The sequence below is a fragment of the Daucus carota genome, chromosome 1 (assembly GCF_001625215.2).
Source record: "Daucus carota subsp. sativus chromosome 1, DH1 v3.0, whole genome shotgun sequence".
Taxonomy (NCBI): domain Eukaryota; kingdom Viridiplantae; phylum Streptophyta; class Magnoliopsida; order Apiales; family Apiaceae; genus Daucus; species Daucus carota.
The window spans coordinates 52,501,214-52,512,977 of record NC_030381.2 but is presented as its reverse complement, the minus strand read 5'-3'; positions in this window follow the sequence as shown (position 1 = coordinate 52,512,977).

The following is an 11,764-nucleotide window of genomic DNA, read 5'->3' as shown; positions in this document are numbered from 1 at the left end:
TCCAATCCCTCTACTTATCGAGAAAGGGAAGGATGCACTCTATGGGGGCTTTATGTTCTATAAGGATGGAAAATTCTCAGATCAAGCTATATCCATCTTGGAGGCAGGATCCCTTGTCAAAGTTTCTCCAGTTTTTGCGGAGAAGGCTATTAACCTTGAGGCGCATGCTATCAATGGCCTCCTTGTAAAGGATGTGTTAAACTTCGCCTGTCTTGGATGTCTGTCTGTTGCCCTGGAACCTGGTGAGGATGTTCCTAAGCCTACTTTACCTCCTTTGGTTAACAGTCCCAAACCGCTATCTCCTACGCTTCCTGCTGTACCTCTGAATGATCATACATTGGAGGACCTTCATCTGCTGCCAGTGACTGATCTGCTTGTGGAAATGGACAAGGCTACGGCAGTAGAGTCTCAAGTCGAGCTGGTGGTTAGGGTGGCTGATGGGGTTGATGTGTCCCAGTGATGGATGTTAAGGTGATGTGCCGTAGTGCAGTTGCATGAGGCTGCAACTGGAGCTAGGTTTATGTAGCCTCTATGCTTTGTTTCCTCTAGGTCTTTGTCAGGTTGTTTTAGTTTATTCCAATCTTTTGCTGTAGTTTGGCCAGGGTTTGTCATGTTATTATCGCGGGTAATCTTCCCTTCGTACTAGGGTTGTGATTCATTCCTGGGGATGGATCACCTTTTGTAAGATTTTCCGGGATTATTATATATATTTCTGGCTTTTCAAAAAAAAAATCAACTGTGTCTGATTAGTTTTTAGCGGATATTATTTAAAACTCCCTTCTTCCCATTTTAAGAGTCTTATTTTTAAGTATCACACATATTAAAAAATATAAACATAATGTCTTATTATTATTATCAATAGTAAAATTACATTAATTACACATGAATATTATCAATTTTTTGTCCTATCTATTAGAATTACATAATTATTTGTTTTAAAAAAAATTGAAAGTTGTATCCATTAATTATAGTCGATGTTTTTTTGAGTAAATTATAGTCGATGTTGAAAATAATATAAAATTATATTGAACAAAAAAGCAAGCAAATATTATGAAAAGTTATTTTTTGACAAACGAAATTATTGAAATAGAATAAATGGATAAAAGATTATATAGTAATTCTAGCGGAGAACACCATGATTTTTATGACATTTTTAACTTAAATTATTTAATTCCATAAATACGCAAACGATAACCAAGATTAATAAACTCCAAAATCAAACATAAAGCAATTAAGTATATTATGAATACTCAAAGGTAGTGTTATATGCAAAATTATGAAGATTAACTAAATGGGTCGGGCCCACAGAAGAAGGTCTATTTGGGCCAGGAGAGTCAAGATCAACACGATTTCGAAGTGACCCTGTCAAAAGATAGGGCGCGCCCTATCTTCTAGGCGCGCCCACTTGCTGAGGATAGTTTGGTCCACTATAATTTAGAAGGGCAGAAGGAGATGCTTCTTGTTTAGGGGGACGCCCTTGAACATAAGTAGATCCTACTGTTAAGTCGTTGAAGGCCCTACCTTGTAGTCTGAGGGGTTATCCTCCTTGGGAGGTAGAGGATAGAAGAGAAGACACACCCTGAAGGGTCCTATCTCTGTAGTCTGGCGGGTTGTCCCTGTCGGGGAGTAGGGTAGTGCCCATGCATTTGGGGTAAGCTCTAGAGCTAGGCCTCATCGTATTGGGCCCCTTTCAGGAGGAAGATTCTAGAAGGGGAGGCCCAGCCCACATGGGTCTCTTAGGAGAAAGAACTACGTGCCGGCTTGATCCCCTATAAATAGGGGTACGTAGGCAGATTGTAGGCATCGATCATTCTTGAGAGCTATTCCAGTTAGCAATCTTGAACCCTTTGCTTACAATTGCAGCCGCCTCCATAACAAACAACCAACCACTTCCTATATTCTCGCCAACAAGAATCTTGATCCACGCCGTGAACCTCATCTTTGTTAACCTACCAGTTTTCTCCGTTAACAAATTGGCGCTAGAAGGAGGGGCTAGTTCAAGATTTTCCATCAAGGAGAAAGATGTCGAACCACGGCGAGACAACGCCCGGCGGGAACCAACAACCCGATCCTAGATCAAGAGGAGACAACGTCGGAAAGACAAGCAACATCGGACGGACGGACAACACAACGGTCGGGGACACCCCCCAGGAACAAGCAATTGAGATAACAGATGAAGACAACGTCGGTCTACGACGGCCGATCGCCTAGTCACCGCCAATCATGTTGAGTAACGATGAATTATCTGAGAAGTCCGTTCAGTGGAGAAGACGACGGGATCGAAGGAGAAGACCATTATGAAGGAGAAGACGGGTTCGATGGAGAAGTATGTTCAAAGGGGAAAGACAACGGTAAGCATGATTGTTTGTTATCGATATTGAACAAGGCAAGGTTGTGAAGGCAAAAGATGAAGGCAAGATCGGAGCGAAGGATCAGGAGGCCAACACATGAGGGAAGCGTGATTTGTGGATCTGGAGACTTTCCAAAGGTTTTAGAAGGAAGCAAGTCCCACGGATGGCACAAAATATCGAGAAGCGCGCCTCCCCCTGACTGGGCGCGCCTCCAGGTAAATATCCTTCCTGATACTCGTATACGATATGTTGTGTTAGTTGTATCCCTTGCAGGGAGGAAGTATGTTAGGAGGTGCACCTCCTTCTAACATGGCACACCGTAGACACAGATGCGCTTCACTTCAATCTTATAGATACCCAGATCAACCACACAATTCGACAACAGACAACGGCCAATCCTCTCGCTCCGTCATCAACTCATGATCCATCATCAAATCTTGCTCCGTCGTCGAATCTCCTTGCTCCAAATCTTGCCACTTCGTCGTATCTCCTTGCTCCGCCGCCAAACGACCTCATAGTTACAGGGGGAATCCCATCTACAACGCTTGTCCAACCTAATATCCAGAACATTCCAGGGATCGGTGCTATCAACATCAACCCTCTCAGGGAGGATCTCAACACACTTTGATGGAGGAAAGATGTCACCTCCAGTCAAGAACCAGTCTTTGCCGAAGTCATCAAGGCTCCTTCGCCCGTCAAGAACACACATCAGATCTCAAATTTCATGGCAACTCCAATGGTGTTGAGTTTCTTGGCAGGTTCAATGTCGAGATGCAGAAGAGTTTCTTGAATACAGGTCTCAGAGTGGGAACAGACTTCTGGAAGCATCTACAAGTCAACGACCCAAGTCCTTGTCTGACCTTTACGGCCGGGCCGAAGCGTATAAGAACGTGGAACAATCCTTGGCTGAAAGCGAGAAGAATGAATCTCAAAGTCCTTCAAAGATCAAGAAGAAGAAGAGGCGAGAACAATCTTCCAGCCCGGAACATAGAAGCAGACATCAAAATCCAAGCAGAGACAATACTACCTATAGAAGAAATTAGACACCACCTCGGGACTATGAGGGAAGATCTAATCATTGGACACCTTTGGTTGCGTCAATAGAACACATCTTTAAAGCCAACCGCAACAAAGGACTCTTCCGAAGACCAGCGTCATTGTCTTCTTGGTAGATGAGGAAAGTTCATGAAGAAATATGTGACAATTACTCGGGGGGTAGTTCATTTACTCCAAAGATCCCGAGGCAATGGTTCCAGCCGAGGTCGAAGCAGGTTCTTTCAGGAGAGACAACTTGGAGTAGGAGGCAAACAAAGTTAATCAGAGACCTCACCCAGATATGGTGGAAGAAGTCAGAAGAGAGTCACAAACCAGGATGATGCCAGGGATGAACGTGACAAGTCATGGAGTGTTCGGTGCTAACTAGGAAGGTTCCTATCGAATTAGATGCGAACTCTTTGGAGGGACACATGTCTTGGAGCACTTGCAGGAAATAGCTCGTCTCGGAGATATATACCGCGGGAGATTATGAGAGAAGACCTAGGACAAGCTCCGAGTACGGGTCGGAGATCCGGGACAAGTCCCGGGATACAGGTCGAAGTCACAAGGCAAGCCCGAAGACACAGGTCGAAGACGTGAGGCAAGCCCGAGAATACAGGTCGAAGACGCCAGATAAGCTCGAGGATACACGTCGAAGATAGAAGACTCAGAACAAGTCTGAGGATGCAAGTCGAAGACCGAACATCTGAAACAAGACGCAGGATATAAGTTGAAGATCCAGGACCAGTACCGACGTATAAGTTGAAGATCCAGGATTAGTACCGACATATAAGTTGTTGACCTCAGACAAGTTATACGAGCGAAATGTTTTTCAAGTGTGACAGACATACAAGATAAAGTTCGGGAAAAGCATATCTAGTTCGAGGACACGCCTCAATAAAAGATCATCTTGTTCAAGAAATATGCGATAGTCTTACATGCAAGTTTAGAAGATTGGCAAGCCCGATATCGTGAAGGACGACCGTACGCGCTCAGAAAATAAAAGTTGAGAGAACGCGCTAGCAGTTGGTAGAAGAAAGTGTTTTAGGGCCACGCTTATTCTTGCATGGATACTACGTGAAAGAAAATATTTCACATACGAGGGAAATAAGTGCCGTAGCAACAACGAAAAATGAAGGGCGCGCCAGGTTCTTAATAGAAACAAAAAACAAAAAGAAACTTCTTTGAAAGCAGATGAAAGAAGCACCGGAAGATTTTTGTTGAAGGTGAATGGTTTGCATGTTTGTGAGACTTATAAAGCAGGTTATTGAATGAAAATACAAGACTACAAGTATAATGCATGTGGGGTCACGACAAAACATTTATTTGGATACATGAATGAGAAAGCACATGCGTGCACAAGTAAAGCAAGAAGGAGACTTTCATGTTGACAATCTAATGATGGCTGATGGGTATGTTACTTGGTGGGCTCCGCTTGCAACTTACTTAAAGAAAATTAAACCAACTAGTTGGAAGAAGATGTTCATACACTCAAATATCATGGGGCCTACGAGATAAGTTAGATTAATAAACTAGAGAAATTTGAAGATGGACAGAAGAGCAGGATTTATTTGAAAAGGCGCGCCGTTAAGCATGTACGAGGCTACTATTTATTATTTATATTTGAGAAAAAAAAAAGATAAAAAAATCAAGACAAGCTCATTGAAGTAAGGCGCGCCAAGTATGAATACGAACCCTGCATTAAAAAAAAAAAAGTCAGCAAGCTATGGGTTGGAGTCTTGGAGATGCAAAGAATGAAAAAATGGAAAGCACATCTGGATGAGTTACAATTTTTCTAGTATTTATGCTGCTTCTGTTCATTATAAAAATAATGAATATAACACGGTAATTACAGAACTCAAAGACTCGAAGAGGTAACATCATCATGCAAAAGAAAGAATTCGATGGTGGCCATGAAATTGGTGGGTTCTGCTTTCAGTGTATAAATATAACAAGAGTCATAGATTAAATGGAATTATAGAAGAAAGGAAACGAAGTTCTCGGAGGAGCCAATATTTGAGTTAAGGCGCACCGTTTCTATCAAGAACTATTATATAACTGAAGGCCTGAAGAGAACTCTTTTATTTTATGAAAATAAAATAAAGTATTTGCATGTTGTACGTGACAAGAAAAGAAGGCGCGCCAGGAACAAGCTTGACAAAAAAAAAAACCGGGATTCTTCCCTCAACGCTCGAGACAGCCAACACTACACTCGAGCAGTCTTAATTAATTATATTAATACTGAGAAGAAAAGCGCAGCATGGAGCACATACAAGAAACTGGCAAAATAAAGTATACGTAGGCTTTCATGCCACAGTGCAGCAGGAGTTTTATTTTAACAATGGTCAAAGAAGGTGCATGGATACGGAAAGGAGAAGACAACACGACTTGAAAAGATGATGTGGTGTAAGAACGACACAATATTATGATATGCTACTGAGATGTTTTCTGCGGAATAAACCGGAAGGGTGGCGCGCCTACATAATTGAAGTCTTGGTGTCGCACTACGTTAAAGATTGATCTCAAAATTAGTGAATATAAATGATGAAATTGATCAAGTTTGCGCCGTCGGTGTTTCAAATCCATCGGAAACTACCAGGACTGGAAATGGAAGTTATAAGATGCAAGCCTATTATGACATTTAATTAAAAGAGCACAGGAAAGAAGGGAGAGAAAGTTACTGCATCATATGGATTTAATGGAAATCATGCAAATTAGTGGGCCATGCTGCACCAAGTAAAATCAAGAATATAAGATACTTGCGTGGGTTATGTACCTTATGGCGGGGCCGTATCACCACCACACAATGACACAGGCAAAGTACATAATAATTAATATATATGATCATGAGTCATGACCAGAAACAAAAATGAAGAAGCATGTTGAAAAAGTGGACGCGCCGTGATTGTGTAATCAAAACAGAAGACGGACTTATTTCAGAATATAGAAGCTAAAGCAGTCATCCAGCACTTCAAACGCTTTTTACGAGGTCGCGTCGTTCAACTCATATTACTCAAATGTTAGGTGCGTCAGGCCAAAGTTCGAGACAGATTATGTACTTATCAAGAGTCAGAGATAAAATATTGACATAGGTAATACTGTGGGCAACTCTGGAACTTCGATAAAAGCAGAATGTGATAACACGACGCGTCTTCAATAATGCAAAGTTGTGGATCTTTTTAAATTAAGCAAAGTTTTGGGAGCAACAATACGCACCAAGCAGTCTCCACATACGTGACCTCCTTCTTCAACGTTGCATCCTTATATCCACAGAGTCGTACTTCATTCATCTTGTCAACATCTTCATCCATCATTGTCAGCCGTCAACAACCTGCATCTTCAAGACAAGTCGGAACCGGAGAATAGTAGTTGCTGCACCCAAAATCCAACATTAGGCGCGCCTAAACATAGGGCGCGCCCAGTTCGGCTAAGAATCAAACGTCATCGGAACAGAGATCCTAGTCAACAACAATTGGAAGAATTTGCTTCAGCATCAGGGCGCGCCTCATCCTCATCTAAAGACGTGGTTGAAGGCACGCTCGTCTCCTTCAGCCTTGGCTTCCGCAGCCTCATATTCATCGACTTGGCTTCCGCAGCCTCATATTCATCGACTCGGCTTCCGCAGCCTCATCTTCATCTCTCCTTCAGCCTCGGCTTCCGCGGCCTCATCTTCATCTCCCCTTTAGCCTCGGCTTCCGCGGCCTCATCTTCATCGACTCATCCTCGACTTCCACGGCCTCATCCTCAGCAACCTCGACATTGTCTCTATCAAGCAAACATTGTCTTCACCTCCGTCAAACAGAATCATCATCATCTTCAAACAACTTCTTCAACGTCGGCTTCAGAGGAATCTCCTTCAACATATGGCGCGCCTAGTTAAAGAACTTCAACATCTTCTACATCAACGACGAACAGCCAAGATAGAACATCTCAGCGGATGAAGGACATTAAGATCTCGTCGACATTTTCAATGCCACCAAGATCTGGGGGGTAGTTGTTATATGCAAAATTATGAAGATTAACTAAATGGGTCGGGCCCACAGAAGAAGGTCTATTTGGGCCAGGAGAGTCAAGATCAACACGATTTCGAAGTGACCCTGTCAAAAGATAGGGCGCGCCCTATCTTCTAGGCGCGCCCACTTGCTGAGGATAGTTTGGTCCACTATAATTTAGAAGGGCAGAAGGAGATGCTTCTTGTTTAGGGGGACGCCCTTGAACATAAGTAGATCCTACTGTTAAGTCGTTGAAGGCCCTACCTTGTAGTCTGAGGGGTTATCCTCCTTGGGAGGTAGAGGATAGAAGAGAAGACACACCCTGAAGGGTCCTATCTCTGTAGTCTGGCGGGTTGTCCCTGTCGGGGAGTAGGGTAGTGCCCATGCATTTGGGGTAAGCTCTAGAGCTAGGCCTCATCGTATTGGGCCCCTTTCAGGAGGAAGATTCTAGAAGGGGAGGCCCAGCCCACATGGGTCTCTTAGGAGAAAGAACTACGTGCCGGCTTGATCCCCTATAAATAGGGGTACGTAGGCAGATTGTAGGCATCGATCATTCTTGAGAGCTATTCCAGTTAGCAATCTTGAACCCTTTGCTTACAATTGCAGCCGCCTCCATAACAAACAACCAACCACTTCCTATATTCTCGCCAACAAGAATCTTGATCCACGCCGTGAACCTCATCTTTGTTAACCTACCAGTTTTCTCCGTTAACAGGTAGTACAATAAAATGTGCCATTCTTTCTTTCTGTATCATGGATGGCTGGGAGGGCCGCCAGACTCGCCACAACACAAACCGCATACTACGCCACCGCAAACACAACAGAGTCCAGGACAAAAGTTGTCGCATTCTGCACCACATATTAACAAATTTCTTAAAATACATTTAATTGTTATATAAAAATATTAAATATAATTCTTAGAAAAATTAATTAATTTCCATATTACCATTAGTTGGTCTGACCACGTCGGCCGGAATCCGGCTAAATGCAGCTTCCGATTGATAATAAAAAGTAGAGGAGAATATTAGCAAAACGGTGCAGATAAATAATCTTGAAAACGCCATTAGTTATGTATATAAAATCTTGTAATTGCTAGAATAATGTTACAATGTATGATGAAAGAAGTCTATACAACCATATATATAATTTTTAAGGTGTGTTAGTAATGTACAGATTATTTTTTTTAATCTCAAGTCATTTATTGGGAAGCTATAAATGAGATATTATTATCTATTTAAGATATCTAAATGATTGTATGTATTTATGTGCATCTGCACATGAGCAATTATGAGTAATTTAATTCGAAGACCCAACTGTTACTCACTATACATATATTAATATATATATAAAGGTTATTATTGACTTTTAGTACTAACCTATTTATTAGACATTAATTTCTATTCATTAATATACATTAATAACTTTATAATCAAAACCCCAATACAAATCTATGCTCCCTCCGTCCCAATCAATTCTATACAGTTTCCTTTTTTGGATGTCCCATCATTTGTATACATTCCCAAAATAACAACTTTTTATAATATAAAACACTACTACACCCAATATATTCTCCACTATCTCCATTATATAATAGTAAAACGAATTTTCTATGGTGTGCCCATGGGCACACAATAGTCACTAACTACCATGAGAATACTAACTTTTGATTGGTGGATGAATATTAAATGTTGATGGCCCCCCTGCATTCACACCAATTCCACCAATCAAATTAAGCCATTTTCATGAGAGTTGGTGCTTAGCATGTGCCCATGGGCACACACTAGAAAAACCGATAATAAAAACACTATTACACCCACTACTTTACTCCACTATCTCAAATCTATTATTAAAAAATATTTGGGTCCCACCACTTTACTTATTTTCCATCTAACTTTACTCATTTCTTACACTTTTTCTTGGTCTCCGTGTCCGATCCCAATGTATATAATTCATTGGGACGGAGGGAGTACTATACTATTAAAGCCGAAACATTAAAAGTTTGGTCGGTCGGTACTTGGGCCGAGTTATGGCCCTATTTATATAATCAAGCATCCTTTTTAATTAAAACTATTATCTTTTTTATATTTTCTAACTAAAAAAACTCAATTTTCAAAAAAAAAATATTGGACAACATGACAATTACCCTTTTCTAACTAAAACACATTATCTTTTTCACATTCCTAATTAAAAACGGGTTTTTCTAAACATAACACATGGAACATACGTATAAAAAAAACAATATTATTATATATCTATACTATATTATTAAAAGTAAAACATTAGTCGATACATAGGCCGAAATACGGTCTATCTATATAACTAATTATTCTTTTTAACTAATATAAATTATCTTCATTATATTTTTTAACTAAAATAACTCAATTTTCTAAAATAACATTAAACAACATAGTAATTACCTTTTTAAATAAAACACATTATCTTTTTTAGATTTTCTAACTTAAAAAGACATATCTTCTTCAATTAACACGGACGACACATACATAAAACTATAATATTATTATATATAATTATTAATGAATAACCGGTGATATTGTTCAATTAAAATACATTAACATTATTTCTAAATGCTCTAATGGTCTCACTTTAAAAGTAATATTATAAATCAATACTATACTTATTATTATATCACTAAAGCCGAAATATGAAAAGTTCAGTTGGTCGGTGGGTCGAGTTTGGCGAGCCGGTTGGTATTCGATCCCGGGACCTTTTTAATTTATAACAAATATTATAACCGCCTGTGTTTCCAACTTTTACCTTCACTTCTTTACTTTAAAAAAAAAAGCACTTATTTTAAGTTCGCCCAAACGGCCTCTTAGTTTTTTTTAATTTTCACTTTTAAATTGTTATCAACTTAATATATATGTAGTCCACATATCTACTGTAGTACTGTAGACCACGTATGTTCTGTAACTATAGAATGACATAAAAACATTGCAAAATGTGTTATTTTACAAATCATGTTCTATAAACATCATTATTTTGTTAAAAATTTTGACATTTCTAAACATTCTACAAGTTAAATAGTGAAAAACACATTATTCTGCAAAACATGTTAAGTGTCTGTTTAGGATTGCAGTTGTCAACCACAACAGCAGCTTTTTGTCAAACAGCTGGTACAAAACTGTTTGGTAAAGTTTAAATGAGCTTCTTCTAACCGTGCTTCTTGTCCAAAAGCTGCTTTTACAGAAAGCTAGTATACCACTGCCTTTCAGAAAAGCGGCGGTTGCGCCCAGCTGTTATAGGTCCTGCCATCGAACCCCCGCACATTCGCACATGTAATTATTTTTGTATAACTATACCCTAATTGTTACACTTTAAACAAAACAATAAAACAATACAATATGTATAAAACATTTTTTTTATTACAACTTGGATTATTGGTAGGTGAAATTTTTTGTAATAAATTTAAAAGAAAAACTCAAAATGAATTATTAAAATATATTTGGTTGTTTTTTAAATGAATTTTAAGGTTATATTTTTTGGTTTTAATAAATTTGTTGTTTTAAAAAATAAATTATAATATATTGGTAAAAATTAAATATGGTGAGTAATATACATTAAACGAAGAAAAAAATTATATCAGTTTATAAAAAATAAGTTTAAGTAGTATATTTTGGTAAAATGTAAATTATATAATTTCATTTATATTTATATTTGAATATAAAATGTAAATGATGCGTTTCTGTTGAAAATATTTTACAAAAATTATATAATTTTGCAAACATATTATTACAAATTATGAAATATATATATTATTACAAATTATACATATATTAATAACATATTTTTCTGAAAAAACTCATACATAAAACAAAATAATGAAGTTAAATTTTAAAGAAAGGTTTGCATCTGTTACTCTTCAAATTGAAGTAAACTTGCAATACACACACGTAAAAAATACTTTATCTTAATAACGTATTATAGTAAATAACAATGACTTACATTTTTATTAAGATAAGATCAAGGCATCCTACAAGCTATAATCCTGTTTGTTTCGAAATAGGACAAGAAACAGAGACGTTTTATTTTCTATTTTACACAATTATATTTGTTGTTCAATATTTGTCTATGAAATAATGAATAAAAGAATATTTTATTTATAATTATAACTCTAAACAACACTTTAACAAAAAATTTAACAAACAGTTTGTTTTCAGCTTTTACTCAAACAGCACATTTGAAATCAAGTTTACCAAACAGTCTTAACTTTTACAAACAGCACTTTTTTTACCAGCACTTTTACTCACAGCAACAGCAATTTTTAACAGCACTCCCAAACAGACCCTAAGTTTGCAGAACATATTTACATATTACAGAACATATGTGTTCTACTTGTCGAACATAAATGATTTTCAATGTGATATT